Source organism: Solanum pennellii, chromosome 12 (assembly GCF_001406875.1).
Source record: "Solanum pennellii chromosome 12, SPENNV200".
NCBI classification, from domain to species: Eukaryota; Viridiplantae; Streptophyta; class Magnoliopsida; order Solanales; family Solanaceae; genus Solanum; species Solanum pennellii.
Window position 1 is genome coordinate 74,641,272 of NC_028648.1, and position 24,163 is coordinate 74,665,434.

The window sequence follows — 24,163 nt, forward strand, 5'->3', positions numbered from 1 at the left end:
CATCATATGTACCATCATCTCATCTTTCCACATCCTCATCTCCTACTTTCAGCAAAGGGTGTGTTGGGTATTGCTTTTCAATAAGGAGCAGGATGCACAATGCTCCCACTCCTTCAAATGCAATAACAAATTTTCAGCTGATTCATTCCTTACCTCAGTTTCGTGTGGTTCACTTTTAAGCTATCTCAAGCATATCGATTTAGGTCAACAATCCATTTAGTTAAAGTTGAACACCGTAAACATCAGCATCCGGACACAACCTAGTAGACATTTCACTAAACCAGAATAGAGATCCAAGAGCTTCTTTTCTCCCTTCAGTTCATTGACATCCATAACATCATTGTCACTTGATATGATAGAATTTGATTCATTATCAGGACTTGAAACATCTTATGGTAAGCTAATAAATGACAAGAATGAGACTAAATACTTGATGTCATAGTAATAGTGATATTTGATCTCAAACTTTTCTTGAACTATAAGCTTACATTTGAGGGTATTGAAATAATCTTGATTTTCTTTACAAGGCAATCAAGAGGTTTGTCAGCCTTAATTTCTGATAAGAGTGCACACTTGTTGTCGATAAATTGGTCATGGTCTTTAATCACAGTATCCTTGGCTCTTGACTCTATAAAATCATTGAGCAGTAAAATACTTCATATCATCGACACCATGAAAAACTCAAAAATATTGCACATATAATCATCTGCAGCCTTTACATGAGCATCATTCCCAAGTTAAAAACTGCTTTAAAATTATTTTTACTATATGTGAAACGATCAACTAAATTTTTGTTGAACAATTATAATATTTGATCTTATTAATTTTCAAGTGTATCACAATTGCTTTCTTTATAATTAAAAAAAAAAGAACATCACTTCTATCATCTTTTCAAATCTCCGACAACACATTTTAAAAACAGCCACAGAGAGGGGCATGTGAGTAAGTTTTTTGTGGTTTGAATGGTTTGAGACCACGGATCAACTTCAGGATCAATGGAGGACTATAAAGACACATAGGTTCCCTTGGTTAAAAAATTCAATAAAGGCTCAAATAATTGTGTTTCCGCTGCATTACTATATTGATAACCACAAAGTAAAGAAAGAGTTTTGGATTTCATTTCCCAAAGGTGAAGAGCAATGGAAAGTAAAGAGAATAGTTACCCTGACTTGGTGGGTTAGAACACTATCCAAAATTAGAAACCTTGAGGTCAATCGAAGCATCCAATATTAAATTTTCAGGCTGCACGAGAAAAAGAGAGTTTAATTTCTATGCACTAACATTGTGTAACTCTTTAACATCATCATTGTCACGTATATAAGTTAAAATCCGCCAAAAAAAGGTAGGATATTAGTTAGTTTGTAGGTGTAGCTTCCTAGAATGATTTACTAAATTCAGTGAGTTGTTTCAAGGGATCAAAACAGTGAGTTATTATTGGAATTCCTTCCCCACTCTTAGGTTCCGTTAGTTCAGTTTGTTTTGTAACTCTTTTTCTGTTATGGTTACTCAAAGAAAATTTAGGACTAATATGTTAACCTTCCCTTTTGTTTCCATTGTTCCGGAAGCCTCAAGTTTGTTGAACTGAATTTTCATAGATTGCCAGATTCTAGACTACAATATGTGTTCTTGAATTGTAATTGATTATAAATTCTTTAAAATTACCTCACGGTTTTTGTCGATTGTTTGTACAGAGGGAGTTTCCCACAGGAGAACCCTTCTGGATTAGCCTCAATGCCTTTGTATAAGTCCTTCAAATGACTCTGTTATTGGTATTAGTATTGATATTTATTGATTTCGAGTCAATCTTACGTGGGCCGTTCGTTTTTAGTTTATCTTTCATCCCCTCTTTGACTCTTCATTTTAGATTATTCATCCGTCTACTTTGATTTGCAGAAATGAATGTCCCTTGCATTCACAACAACCTTCATCTGCGAGCAAAGTAATGTTCATCATCTGCTGAAGCTTCAATTCTGGACAAGGTAACAACTGGTGATTTTTCTGAAACATTCTTATTCTCATTCTTCCGCTGATATCTTTTCTTCTCTTAGTTTTTGAGTTTTCAAATGGTGCTTAGTTATAAGTTGTAGGTTGTTACGTTATATTGATGATTAATTGACTATTACCTTTCATTTTTTACTTCCTCTAATGACTGTTCGGGCCAAGTGAACCATCAAGAGTACTGATTTGTCTCCGGTGTAAGCAATCTTGAATTTACCCAACTTCGATTGAAAATTTTAATGTGAGAGTTCGCAATTTTTGTTCTTAGTTTTTTTTTTTCCATCTTTATAATGTAATCGTTACTATATTTATGGTTGTCTTGTAATTATGATATACTTTTACAAATTGGGGTATTGTGGTTCTTGGTTTGGCTTCTATTTGATTTCACATGAATAAATATTTTAAAAAAGTTTTAGCCCTAAACTTTGTCATATAGGCACTAAAAACCTATTTCATAAGTTCGCTCACAATAATTATAGTAATGAGTTCGTTTAACATTTATCATTCTCAAATAAAGTTGAAGATGGATACATGAAGTAGTTGATTCTACTACTAAGTAAAGCCTTTTTTTATAATGCTTGTAGCAATTTCATGTTTAATGATACTTGACTTTCAGGATGAGTTGTTCACCTTTCAATTATTGGTCCATGATCATTAGCAATTGTTCCTCTTTACCTCTTATTTATCAATTTATGTGTTCCTCCGTTCTGATTCTTTTATAGATATGGGTTACGTTGTCTACCTTTTCGATTGAGTTTATTGACGCTTTATCTTTTAAATCTTTTTCCTACTCATTTTTTTAATTTCCCATGTTAATGTGGGGTTGCCTGCTGATATAATGAATCATATATGAGGTTGTGAAGTTATAGACATTTTTCGAGTACATGTCGAAGAACATGTAATATGTTCTGTTTGGATAGAGTCGGGGCCGCTGTCTAATATATATTCTTAGACCTTAAATTAATATATACTGTGTGTATTATGTTTAATTATAATTGTGTACTTCCTTTCCTATTGTCATTTATTCCTCTCATTTGTTTGTTTATAGATATGTACTTTCTTTTCTCCACTATTTATTCCTGTAATTGTTTTTCCAGAAGATTAAGCTCCCACCTTTGGTCCTAGCGCTATTTTTTGAAAAGTTAGGTTGAAGAAAGATGCCCAACACTTCAAAAAGGTACATGACACATCGAGTGCCACACTATTGCTGTTACATTGTTGCTACTATACTCTACTTCCATTGCTAAGACGTTTTCTCCTATTCCAACAGGATATTTTACATGTATTTTGTCATCACATACAAAGTTGTAACAGTAACTAAGAATACCAAGATGACAGCCACCAATAGTGCTGGCAATTTAAGTTCATTTTTTACTGACCCGTCCAAATAGCCCATCAAGTATGTGTTGAAAGAGTGAAGGAAAAATTACCTATATATACATCTTTTTCCATAATTTCCATTAATCCTTGCCATTTTTAAAATTTTTCAAAATTCCTTATTTTCCTCCTAAAACTAATCAGGCGGATACATAACTCATAACTCCAAAAATCAAAATTTATCACTTCCTGATTTCATTCTATAAATCACTCTCCATTTTCTTGTCAGTTAATTTCTCAATTACTTTTGAAATTCAAAATCAAGTCTTTATCTTGTCAAAACTAATTCAACATGAAATAGGTACTTTGTTCATCTCTTCAAATTGTCTGTTTGTCCTTCATTTTTTATTTTTTTCTTTCTTCAAAACATTGAAAATGCACCATCTTTTAGTCTTGCTTTTACACAATTAAACTCAAATAACACTCCTTGTGTTTTTTTATTTCGAAGATATTGTTTGGGTTGAAAACAAATCAAAAAACTGCACGACTCATCAATAGCGAAAGTAAACATTGAGAAGTTGGAGATAGAGCATATAATATCAAATTTGCCATGAGACGAATGAGAAGAAAAGCACTGTTATTATGTGTGAACAACAAAGGGGGGGCGATAGGAGATGGACATATCAAATGGTTCATTCTTAGTCGAAGATTGATAACTTTTCTATTCAAGAAATTTTCAAAAATGGTGAGGTGTGAGTTTTTGTCGAAACTACAGAAAGTTCGTCAATACTAAATAGAACTTATATATCAGATGGTTTTTTTTTAAAAAAAACTATCAATTTTTATACTTTTTTTGTTGGTAAATCATGAATGACCCACAAACGACAAATTCATGTTTCATATTGTGATGTATCAATATTTAAGTGCAATCAATTAGTATGTTGATCTTGTTCTATTGATTGTTGAATGTGTTTCAGTTAGCTAATCAAATAATGATCCATTAATGAAAATATAATGTGTCATATTATAATGTATCAATATTTTAAGTATAATTAGTTGATACACTAGATCCTAATTTTGTTTATTATTTTGTGGATTTGTAATTTTCTGAAATTATTGATATAAAATAATGTTTAATAGTGTATCATTCAAAACATGTATTTTTCAGTATGTATCAGATACAAAAATTTATGAATAATGTATCTGATACAAACATAAGATAAATGATAAGTTACTAATTTAACTGTACTTCTTTGTTTATATCATGTTTAATGGGTTGAACAATTTTTGTGTCATGATCAACTGGAGGACATTTTTGTATCATGTGTGGAGTTGTTGTAATTATGTGAAATTATTGATACAAAATTTCAACATTCGAGTTGATTATCTTTGCACAAGATATGAAACAATATTATGGAGATACATAATGAAAAGGCAAAGTCAGACTATGTTAGCGATATAGATGATACTCTAAGGCTTAAAGGACGCTTCATTCTACGGCATCAAGATGATTTAATTCTTGTCGAATAGCTATTATGTACCAATGAATAGACGCCCTTCGATGTTATGTGTCTTTTTTTTAAGGCAATTTTACTTAGGCTTTAGAGTGTTACTCTAAAAACTGTTTCATGTCATTTTTTGAACTTGAATTTGAATTTTTTTGTTATTGATTATATTATATAAATTTTTTATATTTTGTATTTTAATGATAATGTTGATACATAACATATGACATGATACTTAAATCTTTCAGATTATTCATTTGAAGTTCAGAACTATAAGTATCAGATTCACAATTAAGTTTAATCATTTGTATATAAAGAAAAATGGTGCTTGTTTGATACATTACGTGCATATGGTGTTTCCCACCTGTTGAACAAGCACTAAGCACGAAAAAAATAAAAATTATCAACTGAACTTGATAATACATTAGGAGAAGATATTAAGAAGAAATATCCTACTATCGTATAAAATTCCTCCAACGTAGAACAATAACTTTGAAAATTCAAAGTGTTAATAAGTTGATAAAAAAGACATCATTGTTATCTTTTTGTGATTATTTTAGGAAACCTTTGACACAACTAATTATACATAATAAACTTAGTCTATCATAAAACATACAAAGATAGTCTCTTATTCTCAACAACAATTGCAAAGGAGCTCAATATTCTTGAGTTTCTCAAATTGAATATTGATCAATTCCATTTGTTAATTAAGTTTTTGGAGATTTAATTTATCGGTGTTCTCGAGAGATTAAACATCAATATTGAAGCTAAATTTGCAAACATTTGGTCATTTTTATGGTTGACTATTCATGGAAATGCCTATAAAATAAGAGTTATTAATAAATGATCAAAGTTTTAATTTTCAAAAGGTCAATTCCTTGTTACGCTAAAGTTTCGAAACTCTTCAACCAAATATCAAATTGAAGAATCATACTTTAGGATTAAAAAAATTATATCTAAATCGCAAAATTTGAACTAAAAGAATCGAATCAATTCAATTCAGTTGGACTTTTCAATATTTATATTCACCTCTAACACGAATCTAATTTAGAGACAAACATAAAAGATAATGCCTCCATCTCTATTTACTTGTTAAATATTTGTCATCTTTGACAAATCAAGGAATGACAATTTTTTTAAATTATACCCTCAATTTATCAATATTGAGTTAATGTATTTGATAAATATAATAAGTAAATATATTTGGTCCCTATCAATTAATAAGAATAAAATAATAAACTCATCGTATAAGCTTCAAAAATACTCCATATAAGTAGGCGGAGTAGCGATGATCTTTGCCAATAAAATACTAAAGTCTACCTAAAAACTTTTATTATTAGGAATCGACTCCCTCCGTACCTTGTTTTTCTCAGAAATCCTAAGGGGGTGTTTGGTAGGCCGCATTACAAGAAATAGTTCATGTATTATGTATGATATTATTTAGTACTATGTTTGGTGGGAATTTGAGCCTATGTATAATCAATACATGGATTAGTTATACATCGTACATGGTATTATATGATGTAGGCTTAAGTCATCTTAAAGTATCCGCATGATTCACTTAGACACCTCAACTAAGACCTTTACCTATTAACTTTAATATTTACAAATATTTGTCTATTGTACATCAAATCACAATTAGCTTTAAAAATATTGTGCGTGTAATTTAAACACATTATATTGACAAAATCACGAATAAAATTATTATGACATGTGGCACATGGGCCCAAAATTTTAATTTTGAAAACAAAAATATTTTTCACCCTTTGATAAGCTAGAAAATTAAATTGATAAAAATAATAAAAAAGAAAATTTCTCTCCCCCACCCCACCTCATCTAACCTATTACCCTTTCTTCTTCATCTTCTTTCCTGTGATTTCCGTCACCACTATTCAACTATCGATTCCTCTGGCGATAACAAAAAAGAAAGTATGTACCTCACCCCATCTAGAATACACCCACTTAAACCTTTCCTCATTCCTTTTCTTCTCCTGTTAATTCTTATATTCTATTCCTAAGGTGATTATTGAGAAATTTGTTATAAAATAATTTACGTCGATAAATTATTTCAATATCGACAACGAAGAGAAATCAGAAGTATATCAATAAAATTTATATCATTTTCAATAAGTTTAAGGAATGGTGATGATTGCTCCATCGAAGTTATGAAAATAGAGATACATAAATGTCGATACACTTTTTGACTCCAGTGGTCGATTTTTTTCTCTCTTCTAGCAAGTTCGATTGTTTGTCTATGACAAAAAAACGTAAAAAAAGAAAAGGAACAACCAAAACAAAAGGCGGAGAAATTTTAAGTCTTTAAAATTGGGGGTTGAAGAAGAAGAGGACTGGTACATGGGTGTGAAGTGGGGTTATTTTATCAAAAGATTAATGTAATTAAATTAATTTTTTCATTTATTTAGTCAATGCATGCCAAGTGTCAAGAAAATAGGTACAAATTTATTTTCAAAAAATAAAGAATAATCATTCACACGCTTAATAGCTAATGATATACCATTAGTTTGGCACCTCAACATTTTGTGTTTTATAGGTACATGTCTTCAACAATTTTAGGTGTTCAATAGATACAAGTCATAGTTCAGGTATCTAAGTAAATTATGCGGATAATTTTAACGGGTCGTGAATAACTTAAATCTATGATGTATTACTAATACCTTCCATTTGGAGGTATTAGTAATACATAGGATATATAATACCATGAGATAAGTTTATATAAAAATAAAAATATCCCTCAAAATCATTTTAATTATTTTTTCATTTTCTTGATTTTATGTTTTAATTTGTACTAGTAAATTTATTTAAATAAATTAACTTACAAATTATTTAGTGAGAGTTGTTTCTTACGAAATATATCTAATACAAATTGATACAAATTTAAAATGTGAGTTATTTAACACTGTCTAATTTAAAGACAAATATATCACTAACTATTTGTATTTTGAACAATTTAAAAAATTACGTACATATTAAAACTATAACTTGCAATTTTTATGTGTAAATGTAGATGATTTATTCAATTTTACCATTGTTTACCGTCTTTTTAATTTTAAAAGTAGTTGGTTTATCTTTTTTAAATTGAAAATTGACATTTTGTGAGTGATCAATTTATTAAGATGAAAATTATATATTCTCAAATAATTCAAATAGAAAATTAGAAAAATGAAACAAAATTATTTTTCTCACAGTTACATAGGAGGCCATAAAAAACATTTTCCGAGAATTATCTACCTTGGCCCAATTACATAACAATTTAAAGATGTAATTAAATTATTTTAAAAAAAGTTTTAATTCAAACACAAATTAAATTTAAAATAATGAACCAATACCTTGATAAAATAAACCCTTCGTTACTAATTTTTACCTTCATTAATTCCTGCATTATATTCATTATAACAAACAAGCCTAACAGTCTGGCAGAGAGAAAAAACCTAATGTTCAATCCCAAATAGATTTCGGAACCCTAGCGGATTAGCACGCATTAAATTTATTCCGATTTGATTCAATTTCTAGAGCGAGGAGCACTTTGGGTTTTCTGTAGGGCTAAATGGGGAAGAGGAAGAAGAGATCATACAATAAAGTATGGTGCTACTACCGTGACAGAGAGTTCGATGATGAGAAGATTTTGGTTCACCATCAAAAGGCTGAACACTTCAAATGCCATGTTTGCCATAAGAAGCATTCTACTGCTGGCGGCATAGCCATTCACGTTCTCCAGTTTCACAAAGAAACCGTCAGCCAGTAAGTAAGTTCTTTTTGCTGAGAATTCTCTAGATATATTCTTAAATTTGCCCTTTTTAGCCATCTGCGTTGATATATTTCTTGTACTTTAGCATTGAGAGTGGTTTTCGTATGTTTTGTTGGTGCTGTTGTGGACATGTTTCCATCTTCCACAGAAGGGAACAAAATGTTGAAGCCATGAAATTGGGGAACACGGAATTCATTGGGTGTGCGTGTCATAGTGAGTGGATGTACTACTTTGAGCAGATACCTTGAAGGCTGTTTAAGAACATAGTTTAGTTGATGAGAATATTTTGGGACACAAAAGAATTAAAAGTAGCTCGAGAATTCGGTCATACTAGAGAATGATATGGTTATTTTCAAGTAGTCATAATGTTACTGATGCAAAAAATTAAAATTTGTTATGTAACCTCTAAGTAATTCATGCCTACTAACTTGAAAGCTAGAAAAAATGTGTTATTTTAGGTTCTCTTGTTATGAATACTTTGATACATCTTTATAAAAAATGTTGTCCCTTGATCAATATTTTGTGCATTGGGTGTTCCCTCTCATTAAGAAAATTATTTCACCAAAAAAAGCATCATCTAAAATAATTCAGGTTTTTGATTTATAATGTAGGGCAACATCTCCCCAAAACTATATAGATATAATATGCCTATGCTTGAAATATTTCATTTCTATAGAATTTGCCTAATGTAAAGCTGTGGAAAGAGGTCATTTACTCCGTCTTAGAAGTTAAAATGTTATGGTAGAAGAGCACACTGTTTACCTGTTGATTGTGTATGTAATACTTATTTGGGTAGAATAGGAAACAATGGAAGCAAATGATCTGTATATAGATACCAAGTGAAATTATTGAGTATTGCAACAAAACAGGTCCTATGGAGCAGAATAGATGTTAAGGATCCATATACGGACCCTAACTATTTTGGGATGGAGACAATTGCAGTTGATGTTGTAGATGGGTACTTCTGATGTTTAAACTTTAAAGCAAATTTGACCTTGTTTTTCTGACCCACTTACCACAGCAAAATTCCTAAAGCTTCTTGCCAAAATTTCTTGCCTGCTCTAATTACCAAGGGATCATTTGTAGGATGGGATCCAATATGCTGATAATGTCTCATGCTGCTTTTTTTTTGTTGCATTTTTATCTGTTTTTTGGCAATAAATGCATTAAGCTATCATATTTGGCTGTTACAGGGTACCAAATGCCAAACCCTCTGTCTACTGATATTGAAGTATATGGAATGCAAGGAATCCCAAGTGATGTCTAGCAGCTCACTATGGAGAGGAAGGTAAGAACAATGCGTGATGTGCTTAAATTTTACCTCTTTGAAGACATGGATGAGCCATATGGGTTGCTGAATTGTAGCAAGAAAATAAGTGACCTTCGCTTTCACTTCTTTCTTGTTATACCATTGTACTAGTACTATTGAATTGCTATTCTTGTGGCAAAGAATGTTTCCTCAACATAGAGAGGAGCCTCATTATCCATCATGTTTTGAACCATGCGTGACTGGCCCTTAGAGATTTCTTTGGCTATCAAAGAAGAATATTTTCTTAACTTGGTTTTATAAACTTAAATCAGGGTTTTTGAAAATTTAAAATAATGCTACCGATGTTCCGGGTTTTGCTTGAATTTAGCAAAGCCTAGAGCTTGAATCATCGATCTCATTTTTGTCGGATGTCCTCATGCCTCCGAAGGGAAATCTGGAGCTTGTATATTAATAACTCCATGCTATTGGTTTTAAGTCTCTGATTCATTATGGGCTCCTGTGCATCTCCACCTCTATAGAACCCTGTAGGACGCTTGTTTTAAAGCTTTTCAACCTTGCATGAATTCCTTTTTTTCTGTCCACTGGTTTCAGGTACGGGCCTGCATTCAATTTTCTGTTTGGTTTTGTGGATTTTTCAAACTTTGGTTTGAAAAAGTGTAAACCAATCTGAACCAAAATAAATTTGGTTTGACTTTTCTCTTTTCGGGTAGGCTTTTTCGGTTCCGTTATGTCAGTAATTAGTAATATAATCAAAGTTATATATGCAATTAAAAAAATACAATACAAGGAGAAGTAATAATATTGAATTTCTTAATGTACTTTCTAATATAAATCGCAAGTAAAACTTAAAACATAATACTTAAAAAGTATACATATTATTGATGTACAAACATAAAATATAAACTAAATCATAATAAGAAGGCAATAATTAAAAAGGGATAAAAGTCGTTAAGTCTAACTTATTCTAAACCTAAATATTTTCTCTCTCTCTCTATACATATATATAGATATCTATATATATGTATATATATACATATATAGATATATATATATATATGTATATATATACATATATATATATATATATATATATATATTATTTTATTTTCCGGTTATTTTGTTTTTTTGGTTTTTATCTGAAACCAAACGAAGTATATTGTTAATCCAAAATTAAACCAAATAAATTAGGTTCGATTTGATTTTTCGGTTTAATCTTAGTGCACACCCCTACTTTTAGGTGTTTAAAGCTTTTTACCTTTGTGTTTGAGCTTTTAGTGCATTTCTTTATTTGGGTTAGTATGAGCTTATTGCCTTTTCAGCTTTCTGCAGATATTTTCCTCCGTCACTAATAGGTCTTCTGTCTGCTCATTTTCATGACTACATAAAGCTAAATATGTTTGTCTGTTGGATTTTATTTTCCTGTAGAAGATGAGTTCGCAGCTAAAACTGCCAAAGTGGATATTCCATCATCCCAGTATCTTGGTGGTGCAATTCTAGGATATCCTCCCCGAGCAACTTTTAGCACAGTGCCACCACTGTATGTTTCTAATGGATATGCTTTTTCTTCTCAGTTCCTTTGTGCTAGAATACTTTATGATACTTTCATTTTCATATGTTGTTGCATGAGTTAGCTTATTTTTAAAAACCTTTCCTTTCTGTATGCTATATGCTAAATCTTTGACATGGATGATTTTTATCGATTAGCAAGATATTTGGGGTTTGTGAGAAGCATGCCCGCATAAGATCCAGGACATAGTCTCTTAATTTTGTGCTTCAAGTTTGAAGTCAGTTCATCTTGAAGTATGTTCTCCTTGAATAAGTTTTGTTTAAGATGGAAACTGTCATTCATGTCGATTTATCACTATATCAAAGAGTATATTCCTTGAATGAGTATCTGTGGTCATTCCTTGAATAATAATCTGTGGTTAAGACAGAACAAATACAAAGAGTCATAGTGTTTCTTGAAAAGAAGAAAACATTTTCAATTCTGACTAGTCAATGACACAACAATCTATAGAGAAAGACAAAACATATACTTACCTCCGCTTAGAATGACCTAGTTTTACTTGGAACGGAGTTTAAGAAAAAAAAGACTTTTTAATCTTATGGTTCTAAATTAAGGTTATGTCAAATGAATAAAAATGTTCTTTAATCTTGTGGTCTTAAACATGTCACGTGGAAAGTTAAAGTTAAAGTATTGCCAAAAAAGGAAATCGGTCATTCTTTTTGAAAACGGAGAGAGTATTTCATTTAAGAGGGTAAATATAAGAATTTTTAACATGGAACCCATCCTGAGTCAATGGATCAGCAAAAAACGAGAGGCAAGCTCTCTCTTTGAACTAAAGTAGTTCTTTGTATAGTTGACTTCTGATCTTCTTAAGAACTACAACCTGCTTTTGCCTTATCACTATGGGAGGAAAGAGGGAGGTTGTGATGGTTTGGGGGGACGGGGGAGCTACATCTTGCTTTATTTCTCTATTCTAGGATTACCAACTCTTTCTTCTGAAAGATTTCCTATGTTAGGACTTAGGAGTAGTATTACTTGATAAAACAAGCAAAATAATGAATATATGAGATAAGGATTGAATCTCATTAAGGTCAAACAAGCAAAATAATGAAGACATTTTTTAATGTTTTAGATTACTTGTAAAAAATTAGTGCTGCTAGGGGTTCAAGGTGTAAGTTTTGTAACACTTATGAAGGGGAACTACATATTTGGATGTAGTATACCTATTGTGAATATATAGATTTATTGTTACCATCCTCAAAAGAAGGATTCAAGCTCATTATTATCGTAATGATCAGAAAATCCCAGTTCAAACTTTGTAATAGTAATGGTTTGGCGTAGTGTTCTGGCCTATAGGTAATGCAAAAAATTGTATCCGTAGGATAGTTGGGTTGTTGAGGTATAGGAGCAACAGTCTGGAGATTTCATGTTCGAATCCCTATTACAACGCTTAGTATGAATCCATATTTTGTAACTCTTGTTGACTCAGGGCTACCGACTCACCGGTATGGTAACACCTACACTTATGGATGTTAATTAGCTACTTGGTGGATTAGTCAAGTAGCATGCAACTTGGAAAAGATACTGCCATCATTAAAATAAGAGGATGTTAGGGAAAATTTTAGCCTTTGCAATTTATATCTTGTCAACCTTCTCGTCTATATTTTGTTGTTTTTTGCGCATGTGTTGAATTTATTAGCAGCTTTAGACTTCTAATCACTAGCTCTAATAGGTGTATAAATTCTTACATGGATCCCGTCTTTTTGGTGTATCTATAATCCTGCGTTGCCTATGCCTCCTGCTGGTTGGTCAGTTCCCCGTCACCATCTTTCTTGGTATTCACAGTATCCTGCTGTCTTGGTTCCACCTCCTGCACTGATGGTTCTACCACAACCATTATTTCCTGTGCAAAATATGAGGCCTCCAATGCCAACCGCTGCTCCACCAACACTTGTTTCTCCTCCCGGGCTCTCCCGGCCCCACCTGTTCTTGTATCTCATCCCTTGTTTCCTGTTGTTCCTAATAACAATCTTGCCCAAAGTTCGCCATTCTCAGCGCTAATGCTGTCAGGGAGTGTGCCATTTCAGCTCTGCAGCTGAAACAAAGAGCTTATTTGACCCAAACATGGGCATCAATGCTCCTGAGGCCATTGGTTATCAGACTTCAGGTAGTCAAGTCTAGAATTGTAATGTCTTTATCTATTTTGTTGAAGGTCTGACACTTAGAACATGGTTCCTGTTGGGAAGTTACTTATCACCATTTACTGTTGTGCCTTAAGATAGGATAATCAGCTCTGTTCTGATCCTTTAGTACGAAGTAGTATTCATTTATTGTTTTTGAAAGTGCTTTGAGGGGAAATGGCTGCAGCCTGCAGATACCTTGAGTTAAAACATATATATTAAGAATTTGTTTTTTTGGTGGACAATATGGAAGTCGAGAAATTCTTGGTGTTTTAAGAGCATAGAGAGTAGTATGCAACAGATTAAAGCTTAGTTGCATCTTGCTACTGAATTTTTGGTGTAATCAGTTACTTTTAAATGATCCTGTCTCTATTATTGATGTTTTAGACTCATTGTTGGGCACAGGATCATAGAATCATAGATGTAGGTAGTACTTCGTAAATATGGCGCTGCTACAACTCTTGTAAGATTCAGACTCTAACATATATAGAAAAAGTTACTAGTTTCAAAAAAAGAATTTGTATTTTTGCTGTTATAGTAGTACTCTTGATAGGAGGAAGAAGTATGTCTTTTTTTCTTATCAGGGGAAAAGATGTAGTATGTTTGGAGTCCGAGATGCAATTTAGGCCCTGTAATCTATTTTGAACCATTTTTGTACTTCTTGTAAATATTTTACGTACGAAAAAAATAAAAATGCAAAGTGTGTTTTAGTTGGCCTTGATTCTTTCCGAACTATGGAAGGTAGTTTTGACATCTTTCAGAGGGAAAATTTATTAGTTGCTTAGATGAGGTGATGGTACAAACTTCATTTGATGTACATGCTAGTATATTTTGGTGAGATATCAGGGAAAAAATGGGCAGCCCATGGTATCAAATTATTTTGTTGGTTTAAACCCTGTACAACATTTAGAGGTGATAGTGAGGATAATCTAGGTGTCATCAAACTTCCCTATGAAGCCATGGGTTGGAAAATGAGATAAGAGGGTTCTTTGTTTCATTCTTATTTATAATGATGAAATTTGACGTTGAAGCTGTTGGCTGTGGTCTACAGGCTTTGTAATTTTCCCGAAGCACAGGAAATGGGCACCCTATTTTTTTTCCTCATATAGCATTTCCTGTTAAATGCTATTATATGCAACTAAAGCTATGTGTCCTTACTGTTTTTTTTTCTAATTCTTCATTTGATTTCTTGCAGCCATTTCTTGTGAGCTTAATTATTTTGGGTTAGGATCCCTTTTATTTGTAGTGATCTTCAATTTAATTGAAAATTTCATGTGGGTCTTCAAGGATGAGTTATGAATGATATAGTAATGAGACAATTGATACTATTTTTTTTTGTACAAGTAACATTTGTATTATAAAACTCAGCACTTAGGTAGTGCTAAACCCCTTCACAACAAGTCAAAGTATAGCAATATATCAAAGGACCCCCAATCCTAGCATGATTCTAACACATCTAGGATATTTTCTGCATCTATAGGGGAGTTCCTTGTACACCAAAAACACAAAAGCAAAATATAATTTGTTTTGATTTTCTCTATTGTTCTACTCCTGTCTTCGATACACCTAGCATTTCTCTCCTTCTAGATGGTCCACCATATACAAGATGGTGTGGTTCTCCAGTAGCTCCTGTTTTTTGCTCCCTTCCCATCTTCTTCCCACCCAGATAGAGTGTCAACAATCTTCTAGGCATTGTCCATTGTATGCCTCTGAGATTAATGAAAATCTTCCATTGTTGGTTAGTGATTCCACAATGCAAAAACAAATGTCCCATTGTCTCAACTGCCTCACCACATAAACAATGTGAGTAAGATAATGTTCCTTTTTTTTAGGTTTTCATGGGTCAAGACAGCTTCTTTTGCTAGCAGCCATGAGAAGCATGCCACCTTCAACGGTGCTTTGGTTCTCCAGATTTGTTTCCTTTCCATGGCCAAATGGAGTTTTGTGCCACTGTCGAGTTCAGAAGTTTGTACCCTGAACTTACTTAGTATACCCCTTTGTTGTGCCCATTCCACCACAGTCTGTCCACCCCATTCTTCAGACCTTGAAAAGCTTCAAGGATTTTGAAGAACTCGATCAGTCTAGGAATTTCCCAATCATTCAAGTTTCTTCTAAAATATAAGTCCCAGCCTTGGAACGCCCACATGTCAGCTATTGTTCTGTCCTGATAGATAGCTAAATCAAACAAATTAGGGAACTTCTCTGCCAATTACCTAACCACCTATCTTTCCGGAAGATAATTTTATTACCATCACCTACACTGATGTTGATTTTATTACCATCACTTACACTAATGGTAGTGGTTACGTAAAATAGTCCACCAATTTCTGATAGATCTGGAGCAGTGACACCGTAAGGATTGTTTGCTTCTTTTGTCATCCACCCATCCAATTCTTTATACTTTGCTGTGATCACCTTTTTCCATGAAAGGGTGTCTCATGGGCATATTTCCATAACCGCTTCATTTTCAAAGCTTTACTTTGGTTCTTCAGATTTTTTATACCAAGGCCTCCCTGTTTCTTGCTTGAGATAATTGATACTATTCTGTTCGTGTGATTGGATAAATAGAATTAAGGGCTCGTTTGGTTGAGAATAAGTTATCTTAGGATAAGTTATCCTGGGTTAGCTATCCTGGGATAACTTATCCTATCACTATGATATAAATGGTGGGATAAGTTATCCCAAACATGGCAACCAAACAAGATATTTTTTTTATCCCATCACTATTACCGTATCCCATCACTATTATATTTAATCCCTCACACTAAACGACCCCTAATAGTAGTATGTTATAACTCCTATAACTAGGCAGTTTTAGAATTTTATTTAGTACTGTTGTGGAAATGCCTTTATTAGTACTGCTGTCGGGCAACACCAGATATGGGCATCTGGTGGAGACATTGATTCAGATTACTTTTTACGCTTGTGATCTCTAAAATAGTCGTATATACTTTTGTATTTTTTGCTTTGTATAACAATAAAATAATTATTGAATTTGCGTTTGTTTAATAGTTGAGAGTCTGGTAAGTATTGCCTTTTTATTGATTTTCGTTCATCTCTTTGCTTCTTTTCATTTGTTGAATGTTAATTAGTACTTCAATTCATTTTCATGTCAAGTCTTCTTAGTATATATTCTGTCTGTTTTTGTTTAGTTTACTTATTTTTCGTCAATGGATTTTAGTAGAATTCATCATTTCACTTCTTAATTGAAGTCAAATTTCTAGTTTTCTAGTGCTCGAATGCAATGGCCACACAACGCTAAGCTTGATGTGTGGATTATCTTCCACAGGATCTTAAGCACCTCGAAAATGTTTGAATTGAATATCAGTGAGTACATTGGATGGAAAGGCAATCTAATATTTTTGTCAAATGAATTAACCTTAAAATATGTGTGTTCATATAAATTACTTGATCGTGGTTAAATATTATGTATCTTATTATAATGTATAACTTGCTAACACGTTTATGTGTGCTATTCAAGTAAGAAAATACTACTAACATTTTATACTCCAGATTATTATTAAAAATAATCCACATGTGTTTTCCATCCACTGTACATCAAATTTGGAAATACAAAACGTTCAACTATGCTAGCAGAATGACATAGTCCTCTAGCTAGAAAAATGAATTAATTCTCGAGATAAATAGGACCCGAAGCTTTTGATTAAGAATGAAGGGATACTTATCGTTACCGTAACCTTTGTTGATGACATGATGTAGTTTCAAATGGCAAAAACTTGTGAAAGTTTTAATAGTGAGCTAGATCAAGGGTGTGTTTGGTATAATGTAGTGTTCAGGGAAGCATGAAGCGGAAAAAAACGATAAAGGCCCACTTCACGCTTTAAGCGATGAAGTGCTCGCTTTAAGCGATGAAGCTGTCACATACTCATTCTAGTCTGTGAAGCGTAGAAGGCTCGCATCGCTTTGCTTCATCGCTTTAAGCGATGAAAGCGCTCGCTTTCCTCAACACTAGTATGTATAAATGTTTTTCAATTTTCTCATGTTTGGTTGGGTCAAATGTTCCGGAAATTGTTTTTCCAATTTTCTCATGTTTGGTTGGGTCAAATGTCTTGGAAAATATTTTCTATATCAACTCATTTTCCTCAACTTAAGGAAAATGACTACCCTTCAAAATTTAAGGAAAACATTTTCAAAAACTCTTTTCCAACCTCCCCTACCTACCCCACCCTACCAGCCCCCAACCCACCCAGCCTCTACCAGCCCCGACCGACCGACCAACCCACTCCTACCAGCCATCCACCCACCTTACCGGCCCCCAACCCCAACCCCCCTACCAGCCCCTCTACCCCTAAAAAAAATATAAGTTTATTTTTAAAAAAATAATTTCAACTTCAATTCATTTTTTCACCCCTACCCTCGAACCCCCTATCCCAAAAGAATAATTGAAGTTTGTTTTTACAAATATTTTCAACTTCAAAAATTCATTTTTTCACCCCTACCCTCGACCCACCCAGCCCACTCCTTTAAGTTGGTTTTAAAAAAATATTTTTAATTTCAAAAATTATTTTTATACTCAAGTAAAAAATAAAAGATATTTCTCAAAAATATTTTTCATTCAAAAATCAAACATTAAAATATTTTCTATTCACCAACCAAACATGAGAAAATGAGTAAATCTACTTGTTTTCGAGGAAAACATTTTTTAGGAAAACATTTTCCGTGGAAAATATTTTCCTTCATACCAAAACACACCTTAATAAAAAACACAAGATCATTGTATAAGGTAAACAAGAAAAGTTTGAGATCAGAATTTGACTATTATTATGCCGTCAATTATTTGGTCCCATTCTCGTCATTTATTAGCTTACCATAAGATGTTTCAAGTCCTAATAATGAATCAGATTCTATCAAATCAAGTGACAATGGTGTTATGGAGGTCAATGAACTAAAGCGAGAAAAGAAGCTCTTGGATCTCTATTTTTGTTTAGTGAAATGTTTACTAGGCTGTGTCTGGATGCTGATGTTTACAGTGTTCAACTTTTAAATAAATGGATTGTTGACCTAAATCGACATGCTTGTGAAAACTTAAAAGTAAACCACCCAGAAATTGAGGTAAGAAATGAATCAACTGAAGATTTGTTATTGCTTTTGAAGGAGTGAGAGCAGCTTTGTGCATCCTGCTCCTTGTTGAAAAGCAATATCCCAGCACACGCTTTGGTAGAAGTAGGAGACGAGGATGTGGAAGATGAAGATGATGGTTTATATGATGATGAGAATCTGGAGGTAACGAATAACAAATTTTTGAGGTGGAAGAGATTTTTAAAGTTTGTTATGGAAGACTAGTGAAAATAAAGAAGTCAATAGTTTACTTAAGGTACGTTGCAAGGGTTATGACCCCGATGAAGTCAGTTAAGACGATGAAAAACTTTAGATTAATTTCCTCCATAAAATAAAAGATTTTGTAACCAAGAGTTTCAAAGCAACTATTTTGCGATTACCTTGGAAGTAGACGTCATATGTGAGGAATCTCCTTGCCAGGGCATAAGTGAATTTAATCGTTTTGGAAACATAGCAAATTCATTATAAGATTCAAAAAATAAATAACTTGAAGTATTGATGAGCTAGCTTTTGGAGTTGAGTTAGACCCATGTGTCATATCTTTAAATATAATCATAGCCAAACCCATTCTAATTTGTTGTTCACCAATGTTGGGGCCCATGAGGAAGCGATGTATTTCAAATAAAATTAAGATCGTTTGTGGCATTAAAAGATTCGACTAAAATCGTTGATAAAGCATCGATTTTGTCAACAAATTTTTTTTTCTTTTGAATAAATTTGAAATCGCTGCATGGGTAATGTTTTCATAAAACTGAAATTGCTGCATGCGTAACGATTCAGTTCAACATAATCTGATCCTTCTCAATGGGGGCTCAACATTGGTGAAATACAAATTGGGATGAGTCTGGCTCTAATTCTATGTAAGATATGACACATGGGTCTAACTCAACTCCAAAAGCTAACTCATGAATATTTCAAGTTATTTATTTTTTGAATCTTTGCAATGGATTTGCTAAGTTCTTAAAACGATTAAATTCACTTATGCCCTGCCTTGGCAAGGAGGGTCTTCGCATATGTTGTTTGCTTCCAAAGCAAAACAATTGTTTTGAAGCCCTTGGTTACAAAAAATTTTATTTTACGGAGGTAATAATCTAAGTCTTTTATCGTCCTAAGTGACTTCAATTCGGGCCATAACCATTCCAACATACCTTAAAGTAAATGATTGACTTCTTTATTTCCACTAGGCCTCCATCGCGAACTTTTAAAATATCTTCTACCTCAAAAATTTGTCATTCATTACCGCCAGATCTCCATCATCATATGTACCATCATCTCATCTTTCCACATCCTTATCTCCTACTTTCAGCAAAGGGTGTGTTGGGTATTGCTTTTCAATAAGGAGCAGGATGCACAAAACTGCTCCCACTCCTTCAAATGCAATAACAATTTTCAGCTGATTCATTCCTTACCTCAGTTTCGTGTGGTTCACTTTTAAGCTATCTCAAGCATATCGATTTAGGTCAACAATCCATTTAGTTAAAAGTTGAACACCGTAAACATCAGCATCCGGACACAACCTAGTAGACATTTCACTAAACCATAATAGAGATCCAAGAGCTTCTTTTCTCCTTTCAGTTCATTGACATCCATAACATCATTGTCACTTGATATGATAGAATTTGATTCATTATCAGGACTTGAAACATCTTATGGTAAGCTAATAAATGACAAGAATGAGACTAAATACTTGATGTCATAGTAATAGTGATATTTGATCTCAAACTTTTCTTGAACTATAAGCTTACATTTGAGGGTATTGAAATAATCTTGATTTTCTTTACAAGGCAATCAAGAGGTTTGTCAGCCTTAATTTCTGATAAGAGTGCACACTTGTTGTCGATAAATTGGTCATGGTCTTTAATCACAGTATCCTTGGCTCTTGACTCTATAAAATCATTGAGCAGTAAAATACTTCATATCATCGACACCATGAAAAAACTCAAAAATATTGCATATATAATCATCTGCAGCCTTTACATGAGCATCATTCCCAAGTTAAAAACTACTTTAAAATTATTTTTACTATATGTGAAACGATCAACTAAATTTTTGTTGAACAATTATAATATTTGATCTTATTAATTTTCAAGTGTATCACAATTGCTTTCTTTATAATTAAAAAAAAAAAAGAACATCACTTCTATCATCTTTTCAAATCCCCGCCACCACATTTTAAAAACAGCCACAGAGAGGGGCATGTGAGTAAGTTTTTTGTGGTTTGAATGGTTTGAGACCACGGATCAACTTCAGGATCAATGGAGGACTATAAAGACACATAGGTTCCCTTGGTTAAAAAATTCAATAAAGGCTCAAATAATTGTGTTTCCGCTGCATTACTATATTGATAACCACAAAGTAAAGAAAGAGTTTTGGATTTCATTTCCCAAAGGTGAAGAGCAATGGAAAGTAAAGAGAATAGTTACCCTGACTTGGTGGGTTAGAACACTATCCAAAATTAGAAACCTTGAGGTCAATCGAAGCATCCAATATTAAATTTTCAGGCTGCACGAGAAAAAGAGAGTTTAATTTCTATGCACTAACATTGTGTAACTCTTTAACATCATCATTGTCACGTATATAAGTTAAAATCCGCCAAAAAAAGGTAGGATATTAGTTAGTTTGTAGGTGTAGCTTCCTAGAATGATTTACTAAATTCAGTGAGTTGTTTCAAGGGATCAAAACAGTGAGTTATTATTGGAATTCCTTCCCCACTCTTAGGTTCCGTTACTTCAGTTTGTTTGTTACTCTTTTTCTGTTATGGTTACTCAAAGAAAATTTAGGACTAATATGTTAACCTTCCCTTTTGTTTCCATTGTTCCGGAAGCCTCAAGTTTGTTGAACTGAATTTTCATAGATTGCCAGATTCTAGACTACAATATGTGTTCTTGAATTGTAATTGATTATAAATTCTTTAAAATTACCTCACGGTTTTTGTCGATTGTTTGTACAGAGGGAGTTTCCCACAGGAGAACCCTTCTGGATTAGCCTCAATGCCTTTGTATAAGTCCTTTAAATGACTCTGTTATTGGTATTAGTATTGATATTTATTGATTTCGAGTCAATCTTACGTGGGCCGTTCATTTTTAGTTTATCTTTCATCCCCTCTTTGACTCTTCATTTTAGATTATTCATCCGTCTACTTTGATTTGCAGAAATCGATGTCCCTTGCATTCACAACAACCTTCATCTGCGAGCAAAGTAATGTTCATCATCTGCTGAAGTTTCACAAAGAAACCGTCAGCCAGTAAGTAAGTTCTTTTTGCTGAGAATTCTCTAGATATATTCTTAAATTTGCCCTTTTTAGCCATCTGCGTTGATATATTTCTTGTACTTTAGCATTGAGAGTGGTTTTCGTATGTTTTGTTGGTGCTGTTGTGGACATGTTTCCATCTTCCACAGAAGGGAACAAAATGTTGAAGCCATGAAATTGGGGAACACGGAATTCATTGGGTGTGCGTGTCATAGTGAGTGGATGTACTACTTTGAGCAGATACCTTGAAGGCTGTTTAAGAACATAGTTTAGTTGATGAGAATATTTTGGGACACAAAAGAATTAAAAGTAGCTCGAGAATTCGGTCATACTAGAGAATGATATGGTTATTTTCAAGTAGTCATAATGTTACTGATGCAAAAAATTAAAATTTGTTATGTAACCTCTAAGTAATTCATGCCTACTAACTTGAAAGCTAGAAAAAATGTGTTATTTTAGGTTCTCTTGTTATGAATACTTTGATACATCTTTATAAAAAATGTTGTCCCTTGATCAATATTTTGTGCATTGGGTGTTCCCTCTCATTAAGAAAATTATTTCACCAAAAAAAGCATCATCTAAAATAATTCAGGTTTTTGATTTATAATGTAGGGCAACATCTCCCCAAAACTATATAGATATAATATGCCTATGCTTGAAATATTTCATTTCTATAGAATTTGCCTAATGTAAAGCTGTGGAAAGAGGTCATTTACTCCGTCTTAGAAGTTAAAATGTTATGGTAGAAGAGCACACTGTTTACCTGTTGATTGTGTATGTAATACTTATTTGGGTAGAATAGGAAACAATGGAAGCAAATGATCTGTATATAGATACCAAGTGAAATTATTGAGTATTGCAACAAAACAGGTCCTATGGAGCAGAATAGATGTTAAGGATCCATATACGGACCCTAACTATTTTGGGATGGAGACAATTGCAGTTGATGTTGTAGATAGGTACTTCTGATGTTTAAACTTTAAAGCAAATTTGACCTTGTTTTTCTGACCCACTTACCACAGCAAAATTCCTAAAGCTTCTTGCCAAAATTTCTTGCCTGCTCTAATTACCAAGGGATCATTTGTAGGATGGGATCCAATATGCTGATAATGTCTCATGCTGCTTTTTTTTTGTTGCATTTTTATCTGTTTTTTGGCAATAAATGCATTAAGCTATCATATTTGGCTGTTACAGGGTACCAAATGCCAAACCCTCTGTCTACTGATATTGAAGTATATGGAATGCAAGGAATCCCAAGTGATGTCTTAGCAGCTCACTATGGAGAGGAAGGTAAGAACAATGCGTGATGTGCTTAAATTTTACCTCTTTGAAGACATGGATGAGCCATATGGGTTGCTGAATTGTAGCAAGAAAATAAGTGACCTTCGCTTTCACTTCTTTCTTGTTATACCATTGTACTAGTACTATTGAATTGCTATTCTTGTGGCAAAGAATGTTTCCTCAACATAGAGAGGAGCCTCATTATCCATCATGTTTTGAACCATGCGTGACTGGCCCTTAGAGATTTCTTTGGCTATCAAAGAAGAATATTTTCTTAACTTGGTTTTATAAACTTAAATCAGGGTTTTTGAAAATTTAAAATAATGCTACCGATGTTCCGGGTTTTGCTTGAATTTAGCAAAGCCTAGAGCTTGAATCATCGATCTCATTTTTGTCGGATGTCCTCATGCCTCCGAAGGGAAATCTGGAGCTTGTATATTAATAACTCCATGCTATTGGTTTTAAGTCTCTGATTCATTATGGGCTCCTGTGCATCTCCACCTCTATAGAACCCTGTAGGACGCTTGTTTTAAAGCTTTTCAACCTTGCATGAATTCCTTTTTTTCTGTCCACTGGTTTCAGGTACGGGCCTGCATTCAATTTTCTGTTTGGTTTTGTGGATTTTTCAAACTTTGGTTTGAAAAAGTGTAAACCAATCTGAACCAAAATAAATTTGGTTTGACTTTTCTCTTTTCGGGTAGGCTTTTTCGGTTCCGTTATGTCAATAATTAGTAATATAATCAAAGTTATATATGCAATTAAAAAAATACAATACAAGGAGAAGTAATAATATTGAATTTCTTAATGTACTTTCTAATATAAATCGCAAGTAAAACTTAAAACATAATACTTAAAAAGTATACATATTATTGATGTACAAACATAAAATATAAACTAAATCATAATAAGAAGGCAATAATTAAAAAGGGATAAAAGTCGTTAAGTCTAACTTATTCTAAACCTAAATATTTTCTCTCTCTCTCTATACATATATATAGATATATATATAT

The 24,163-nt window shown here is 32.9% G+C and overlaps 2 long non-coding RNA genes and 1 pseudogene across 6 annotated transcripts; all 3 read left to right on the top strand.

The window, feature by feature from the left end:
* Positions 1-745: 745 nt before the first annotated feature.
* On the top strand, positions 746-4,958 carry LOC107005552. 5 transcript variants are annotated; one of them, XR_003575378.1, is made up of 5 exons: positions 748-1,769; positions 1,894-2,239; positions 3,096-3,175; positions 3,269-3,397; positions 3,824-4,274. It is a non-coding gene; the product is annotated as an uncharacterized LOC107005552 (long non-coding RNA). The 5 variants fall into 5 exon arrangements; XR_003575377.1 differs by having other exon boundaries at positions 746-1,769; positions 3,096-3,397; XR_001454899.2 differs by lacking the exons at positions 3,269-3,397; positions 3,824-4,274 and adding an exon at positions 4,624-4,958 and having other exon boundaries at positions 888-1,769.
* Positions 4,959-8,206: 3,248 nt separating this feature from the next.
* The window catches only part of LOC107007532, a 22,603-nt pseudogene continuing 6,646 nt past the window's right edge, over positions 8,207-24,163 (top strand).
* On the top strand, positions 21,842-24,108 carry LOC114075209. The gene is made up of 3 exons (XR_003575685.1): positions 21,842-21,870; positions 23,067-23,162; positions 23,736-24,108. It is a non-coding gene; the product is annotated as an uncharacterized LOC114075209 (long non-coding RNA).